Raw genomic sequence first — 8,786 nt, 5'->3', positions numbered from 1 at the left:
CCACCATGGAAAGAGATTGCATTAATCATGCCAAGAAATGCCATAAATGCCAAATTTACGGGGATAAAATGCACGCGCCTCCTTAACCTCTTCATGTTATGACTTCTCCATGGCCTTTCTCCATATGGGGTATGGACGTCATTGGACCAATATCACCGAAGGCTTCTAATGGACATCGTTTCATTTTTGTGGTTATTGACTATTTCACTAAGTGGGTAGAAGGAACCTCATATGCTAATGTCACGAAGTCAGCAGTCAGTAAGTTTTTGAAGAAAAAATCATATGTCGATATGGAATGCCTAAAAGAATCATATCTGACAATGCGCTAAATCTGAATAACAGCACAATAGCAGAAGTCTGCAGTCAGTTCAACATTAGACACCATAATTTGTCACTGTATCGTCCAAAAATGAATGGTGCAGTAGAGGCGACCAACAAAAATATTAAGAAGATTGTGGCGAAAATGGCTGAAACTTACAAGGATTGGCATGAGAAGTTACCATTCGCTCTTCTGGCTTACCAAACATCTGTCAGGACTTTTACTGGGGCAACACATTTTTCTTTGGTTTATGGAATGGAGGCAGTTTTACCTATTGAGATTGAAATTCCTTCTCTCCTGGTATTGGCTGAGCTAAAGTTGGATGAGGCCGAATGGATCCAATCTCGGTATGATCAGTTGAACCTAATTGAAGAGAAAAGACTAAAAGCTATTCGTCATGGTCAAATGTATCAGAAGCGAATGATGCGAGCTTATAATAAGAAGGTTCATCCCAGAGAATTGCATGAGGGGGATTTGGTTTTGAAAACGATCCTTCCTTTATAAAAAGATTTCAAAAGGAAATGGATGCCAAACTGGGAAGGACCTTATGTTGTGAAAAAGGCTTTTTCTGGAGGCGCTTTGATTTTGAGTGAAATGGATGGAAAAAATCTTCCAAATCCTGTAAATTCAGATTCGATCAAGAAATATTTCACTTGAAGGAAGGAAGGAGTCAAAGTGAAAACCCGCGAAGGGCGCTCGGATTTCTTAAAAAAAAAAGATGGAGAGGCCAAGGTGAAAACCCAAAAAGGGCACCTTGAAACCAAAGGGGGTTTGAGTTGAAAACCCGAAGGACGGCTCAAACACTGTCAGATTGGGGTATATGGTGATCCTGTTACACTTAAGTCAACAAGGAAAGGATATACGACGTTTTGGGGGCATCGACAAAGTGCTGTAAATCCCCTAAACACATGTCAAATTCAGGATGGTTCTTGGTATGCGCGGAGAAGTTCAAACGACGATATCCAAGGCACCTAGTCTTCATATAACTTGTACCGAGTTTGTTTTTTCTTGTAAATACTTCATTCTTCGATGTTCTTGAATACTTTTTCTTTTCAAGACACTTGCTATCAATAAATTCCTTTTCTATTATTCGAGTTATCCCTTGAATTAATTCATTTCTTAGTCAGTATTTTGATCTTTGAGCAAGAATGTTGCATTAGAATAATGATTAATGGACTAAAAAAACTTTCACAAAAGAAGTTTTGCATATTACTCTTGGAATTTCTAAATAGTTTAGTAACCTGAAGCAAGACTATTTGTTTAGAACGCACCAGGTTTAAAAGTCTAAGAAGGAAAAAGACTAAATTAAGACTGTTCTTTCAGACTTTGTTGTCAAAATACTGAATGAGATGACAAGAAGTCTTGATTGGTGACAAAGCTTCAATCACCAAGAAGTAGAAAGAAATTCCCTCTAGAAGGAAAACTCTTCATTTGTGCATGAGCATTTGGTATGGCACCTTGGGATTGGTGCAAAAGAGTTTCATGATCTACATCCTTGAATTACGATAAGAGAGGACTGAGAAGAGTCAAATTTTCCTACCATTGGGTCACAGTGGAAGGAGGATGGTCAAATTCTGCGTCCTAATGGATTGAGTTTTGAAGTTCAAAATGGGGGCCAATTTGATTAAGTGTTTCTTTGGAGTTGACAGCCAAGCAGAAGGCGTCAGCAATAAAAACCTTAATAAACTTTAAGAAATGATAACTTAAGTGATAAGTCTCGAAAATGACATTCTGCATCCATTCAAATGTCATTCATACATATCTAGTTAGGAGCATTGAATTCATTTTGATCATAACATCCTAATCACTAGGCATAATTTCATAAAATCAAAGGTCATGTTCCCTCGAGAACGGATTGGTGGCCAATAATCCTATCTCCCTGAAGTTGCAGTGGAGCGGATTAAAATCTTGGGTCTTATCTCTCTATAGTTGCAGAGAGCAGATCGTATCTAGTCTTATCTCTCTGAAGTTGCAGTGGAGCAGACTAAGTAAGCAAGTCTTATCCTCCTAAAGTTGCAGTGGGGCAGACTAAAGATGGCAAACCTTATCTCCCTGAAGTTGCAGTGGAGCAGGTTAAAGCCGATAATCCTATCTCCCTAAAGTTGTAGTGGAGCGGATTAAAATCTTGGATCTTATCTCTCTGAAGTTGCTGGGAGCAGATCGCATCTAGTCTTATCTCCCTGAAGTTGCAGTGGAGCAGACTAAGTAAGCAAGTCTTATCCTCCTGAAGTTGCAGTGGGGCAGACTGAAGATGGCAAACCTCATATCCCTGAAGTTGCAGTGGAGCAGATTAAATCCTTGGATCTTATCTCTCTGAAGTTGTAGAGAGCAAGATCGCACCTAGTCTTATCTCCCTGAAATTGTAGTAGAGCAGACTAAGTAAGCAGGTCTTATCCTCTTGAAGTTGCAGTGGGGCAGACTGAAGATGGCGAATCTTATCTCCCTGAAGTTGCAGTGGAATAGATTAAAGCCAATAATCCTATCTCCCTGAAGTTGCAGTGTAGCGGATTAAAATCACAGATCTTATCTCTCTGAAGTTGCAGAGAGCAGATCGCATTTAGTCTTATCTCTCTGACATTGCAGTGGAGTAGACTGCAGCACTAGTTCCTATACCTCTGAAGATGCAGTAGGAGGGAATGAGGCTATTTGAAGAAGAAGAGTTCCAAGGTCCAGCACGACCGGGCAAAATTGTAAATTTTTAAAGTATTTGCTTCGTTCTTATTACACGATAACGAGCAAAGAGAGGCAGCTGTAATACCCTATTTTGGCCTGGGTTTAAATGGCTCGATTTACAATCGACCTATATGGCCCAAGTCTAAACAAAACAGAGGCCCGAATCAAACCCTAGCCCAAATCAAAGCTCAGGGAGCAGATGGAACCCTAGGGCATGCCGCAGCCGCAAGTCTCACACCCTTCACACAAGCCGCCTTCCCGAATCTTCATCTGCACATCAAAACAAAAAAAAGAAGAAGAAACAAATAGATATGGAAATAAATTGAAGATTTGCAAATCAAATCAAAGATTTGTTTCTTTATGTTGTTAATGCTTCGGTTATAAAAGAGTCATTCATGTATTGTAACAGGGGATTCAAAAATCAAATAAAAACGGAGGCTTTTATTTTCGCAATACAGAGAGCATAATCGATTAAAGGTGGATACCTGTTGTTCTATATTATTTTTCTGTTATATGTATCTATTTTTATCATGTACATACATATAAATAATATAAGTACAAAAAGGAAAGAAATAACCTAGGTTTTAAGCCCTGATCGCCGTGAACGGCCGAGGAACCATCTCCGAGGAAAGACGGTCAGAAATCGAAAGGTTTCTTGGGCTTTTGAGGTGTTTCGTCGAATCTTTTGAAGGTTTTGAGCCCGGATTTGCGTTTAGGGGCTTCGGAGAAGACCGGATCTGAGATTCTCCCTTTTTTGGCCACCGCATATGGCGGTGCCGGTGCTAAAAATCGGCGGCCGGTGCGGTGGCCGATGACCGGTCGATGACCTGGCCTTAAGCCGATGCCCGGAGGAGAGGGGGAAGGTTGAGAGCTTTTTTAGGGGTTTTTTTTAAAGAAAGGGAAAAATGAATTTTTTTAACCGAATTTTGGCTTAAATAGCCCTCCCAAAACGGCGCCATTTAAGGCCCGGGTTGATCCGAATTTGACCCGACCCAGCCTTAGGATCCGCGTGTTTTATACGGAGGGGCAAATTGCGCTTTTAGCCCCTCTGCCTTTTTAATACTTTACAATTAGGTTTATTCATTTTTAAAAATTAGCCCTTTTCATTTGTTTTCAAATTCAATTTAGCCCTGCTGGAACGACGCCGTTTTAGAGGAGAAGGGAAAACTTCCCTTCCAGCCCCTCTATGTAATTCGCGCGTTCGATTTAGTCCTTTTGGCTCTATTTATTTACAGATTTACCCCAAAATTTTGAATTCCAATTCAATTTAGTATTTTTATTATTATTTATTATTATTAATTAATTCTAATAATGTAATTATTATTTTTTCATTTATTTATTTTTTCCTTTTTTTCCTAACAAATATTCTTTTATATAAAAACATGTGTATATCTATGTTTCTTTATATTTTCGAAAATGCTTAAATGCATATTTATATCTTTAACACATATATTTAAAAATTTACATATGTATATTTATTTATTTTTCATAAATGCATTATATAAATTTTATAATTCAAATTTTATATGTAAATCATGTATTTTATTTCTCATAATTCAAATGCATATGTTACGCACTCTCTTTTCTTTATTTATTTATTTTTGTTGATTTATGTTTGCATATTTTTATTTATTTGATACTTTGCATGTTATCGATTTTGTTTATTCATATTATTTCTATGCCATTGTAATATTTATTATTGCATTGTATATTTAATGTAGCATCACATCATTTTTTTGCTCGATTTCAAACTTTTCAAAATTGAGATAATGCTTGTATTTAAGATTTTCAAGGAAACTGAGACCTAACGTATTGGGTTCCGATTTTCTTTGTTAAATCTAACAATCGAGCATTTCTCTTTAATCAAAAAATAAGAACTCATTATTGGGAATTCAACACGTATTGGACGTGACGCATTGATTTCTCGAAATGAAGATTTTTTTCTAAAAATAATAAAGGAAATATTCCAATTTTAGGATTTTGGAGGAATTGTGCCCTAACATATTGGGTCGCGATTTCTTAAATCTTTAATAAATGGATATTCTTTTAAATTTTTATTACACGAGTATTTTGGCCTAATTCATTTTTGAGGAAATTAGAATGTCGTGCCCTAATGTATTGGGTGTGACATTTTCTTTCTCTGAAATGATAAGGGTCTTAATACGTAACGTTTTTAAGTTTTTGCTAAGGATTATATTTTTCAAATTTTCGACATTAAAACATTAATTAATTAACTAGGTACCAATTTTTGGGCGATATGAGGATGCTAATCCTTCCTTATACGTAATCGACTCCTGGACCCGTTTTTCTAAAATTCGTAGACCAAAGTCATTTTTAGGTGACCCATTCACACCTTAATAAAAGATTGGTGGCGACTCCAAATTTTCATCGAAAACTAATTTTTGCTTTTTTTTCCAAAAAATAAAAATGGTTTCGACAAAATTTATATGTATAAACTCCAAAAATAAAATAAATCTTATAAAAATGAATAAATTTAAATTATTTCTACCTAAATTAAAAGAATAGATTTGTTGGGGGAAATAAGAAACTCTTTTCTTAGAGCTTGTTTAGTAGTACTTAAAAAAAATCACTTTTGGAAGAAAAGCTGTGCTAAACAAGTTGTTTTTGCCTGAAATTTTTAGCTTTTCAGAAGCATTTTTAAAAAGCACTTATGAATAGGAGAAGCTAAAGTTTTTAGCTTTTCCTCTCTCAAAAGTATTTTTAGTGTTTAATTATTTTTCACCCCTCCAATAATATAGTACTTTCTCTTCTTCTTTTTTTCTTGGTGCTTAATTACAAATGTGTTAAAATCATTAATTAAAAATAAAAATATTTTTAAAATAATAAAATGTGTTAATATCTAATTACAAATATTTAATGGTTATATTTAAATATTTAAAATATAGTTTATATATTCCAATTAAATTTTATAAATAATTAATATTTATTGCTTAAAAATATTTAAAATTTATATTTCATATCTTAAAATATTAACAAGTTATAATAAATTTTTATATTCTTACTAAAATATAATAATATTAACTAATTTGAACATTATTTAAATGCATATTTGTTACTTGATAATAACATGTTTAAAATAGACATTTTATTTCTCAAAAGCACTTTGTGACAATAATGCTAAACACTCAAATATTGAATCAAACTTTTCAAAGTAGTTCTCTACAAGACTTCTCAAAAGTTTTGCTAAACTAACCCTTAAGTTTATTTATTTTTAGTCTAGATGAAAATAATTTAAACTTATTTGTTTATTTTTAATATTTAGCAACTTCCACATAATTTAACAAAAATCGTGGCACATAAATAATGGAGTTAGTGAAATATAAAAATTGAATCAGAATTAAAATTTGATGTATACAAATGCACTAAATTAAAGTTGATCAATAAAATCAAAATTCATCTACAATTTTGATATTTAACCCTAAAGTTATTCCTAAAACCCTTAAAACTCTAACGCCTTGTTTGGTTCGCCGTATTACCCAATCCATTACGGCCCGATTACCCGCGTATTACATTATGCCCCTATTCCAGCGTTTGGTTCGCTATATTCTGTATTACGCGCCTAATCGTTTACGCCCCTAATCCCCAAATTCCCGTGTTTTCCAATCCCTTCCCAAATCGCTGTATTACCTAATACGTTCGGCCTCCCTCCCCATCTCTCTGTTTTACCCTCCCTCCCTACCCGACCCTCTCCTCTTCTGTCCTAATCATTTTCTCCTCCCATTTCCCACTGCTTCCGTTGATTATTCTGTCGTCATCGTTTCTTCTCGTCTCGGCGTCTAATTTCCTTCCCATTTCCTCCCAACCCTATCTGCAAGACACCAAAACTCTCTCTTTTCTCTTCAATATATTCACAAAATTGGAAATTCGATAGCTTAATCCATTGAAAAAGAGTGAAGCGTTTTCGGTCATCACGTAGCATCCAATATCGGGTGAGTTTTAATTACGACCTAAATTAATCATAATTGTAGTACATGTATCTCAATGTTCTTCCCAATTGTAAATAACCCTCTGCATGCTTTTCTCTTTACTTTTTAAGCCTAATCGTCACCTTTGTGTTACTGTTTTAGTTCCTACAAGTTATTTATGTATTGGTTATGCTTTCTATGTATATAATATCAAATCATGAATCCTCTCCGCTTTGGCATTAATTTGATGATGTTATGCAAGGAAATCTTGTGTAAATTTCAAAGTGGTCTCTGGGTAGTATTGGGAACTCATATGAGTATACATCATGTGAAGTCGGTTGTGTTGTTGTTAGCCAAAATTAGCTGCCAGATTCATGACCCTCACTTCCTTTTTCTCATATCCTGCTGAATTTTGAATTAATGTTTGCTGAAACGATTAATTAATAAATCATAAAGGATATGTACTCACTATTTATACTTGGGTATTACTCGTGTCCTCAATGTAAGCCGGCTCTCTTTTGATGTTCTCTTCATTATTGTTTTGTTTCTATTTTTGTTTTTGTTTTTTGCGTGTAATGTTGTATCAGCTTATGGATGGATGTTGAATTTATGGATTTTGGGTATGGATTTTTTGTGCTGTATTTCGAAGATTGTGTCCTTAACTATGATGGGATTTTTGCATTTTAGCTACTTGGCATGTTGGATTAATGATTGAATTAGTCTCTTTTGTTGGGAAAATTTTGGTATTTTTCTGATCTAGATAACTTTTGTGTTAGTTTTATATGTGGGATTAAGGATGTTAAGGAAAGCTTAGTTTACAACTTCGGGAATCTAGTGAATTTAGTTTGGTTATTGTCAAAGTACATTGCATTTACATTTAGCTACTTACATACATATATGCACATATCATGAGATGAAATTGGTAAATTTGATGACCCGGTTTGGTAATATACTTTCCTAGGAGCAACCATGTTTTTGAATAATGACAAAATTATTATTATTTTGACTCTTTTCATGAAATTAATAATTTAGTTTCATCTTTTTAATTCCTTTAAAAATTAGTGATTTAAATTTTTTTAAATGCATTCTAATCATTCAAAAATTAGTAATCTGATTTAAAAGATTTCAAGACAAATATTTTGATATTTAATCTTTTAATAAATTGATTTATGTTGGTCGGCATTGTTGTTGCTATCATTGTTGGTGAGTGAGGTTAGCTAGGTGTGTTTGGTTGAAGCAGAATGGACCCAACCCCTTTTGGAGTAGAATGGATGGGAGCGGGAGGTTGAGGTTCGTGTGTCGCTTTGCTTAATTAATTATTTTGTGGTACACTTCACGATAGCAATAATTTGAATGGATATTTTTCTTCCGGTTCATATTACGTGGTATCTCGAGTCATTGACCCTAATCGATTTGCCTTTTAAGATGGTATTCGTCTTCTTTTCATAACACGAAAAAGTTGAAAAACCGTGCCATGCATCATCTCTGCTTTCTATTGAAACCTACCTCCAAAGGGACCAATTTTATATTCCTACTCATAATCGTAATATCTTCCTACCAAGCACATGCTCTCACGTTGTTGGCAAATCGCTTGTTAATATTGTTTATTACTAGGTTATCCAGTTGTTGCATCCATATTTATGACATGGAATTATACAACAACTAACTTCATTGTTTGTTTGTTTGTCCTGAATTACAGGTTCTTTGTTGCTGCAGTTCAGCATCGGTCTCCTCTCCGATTTCCTCATTACAGGTTAGTTTCCCCCGTTTGCAGTGGCTATACAATTGTTTGCAGTGGCTATATAATTAATTTGTAGCAGCTCCATCTGCTTGATCAGTCAGAAATGAAAACAAAGGACTATTGAATG

This window comes from Gossypium raimondii, chromosome 11, assembly GCF_025698545.1.
Source record: "Gossypium raimondii isolate GPD5lz chromosome 11, ASM2569854v1, whole genome shotgun sequence".
NCBI lineage: Eukaryota > Viridiplantae > Streptophyta > Magnoliopsida > Malvales > Malvaceae > Gossypium > Gossypium raimondii.
This window is presented reverse-complemented; position numbering follows the sequence as displayed.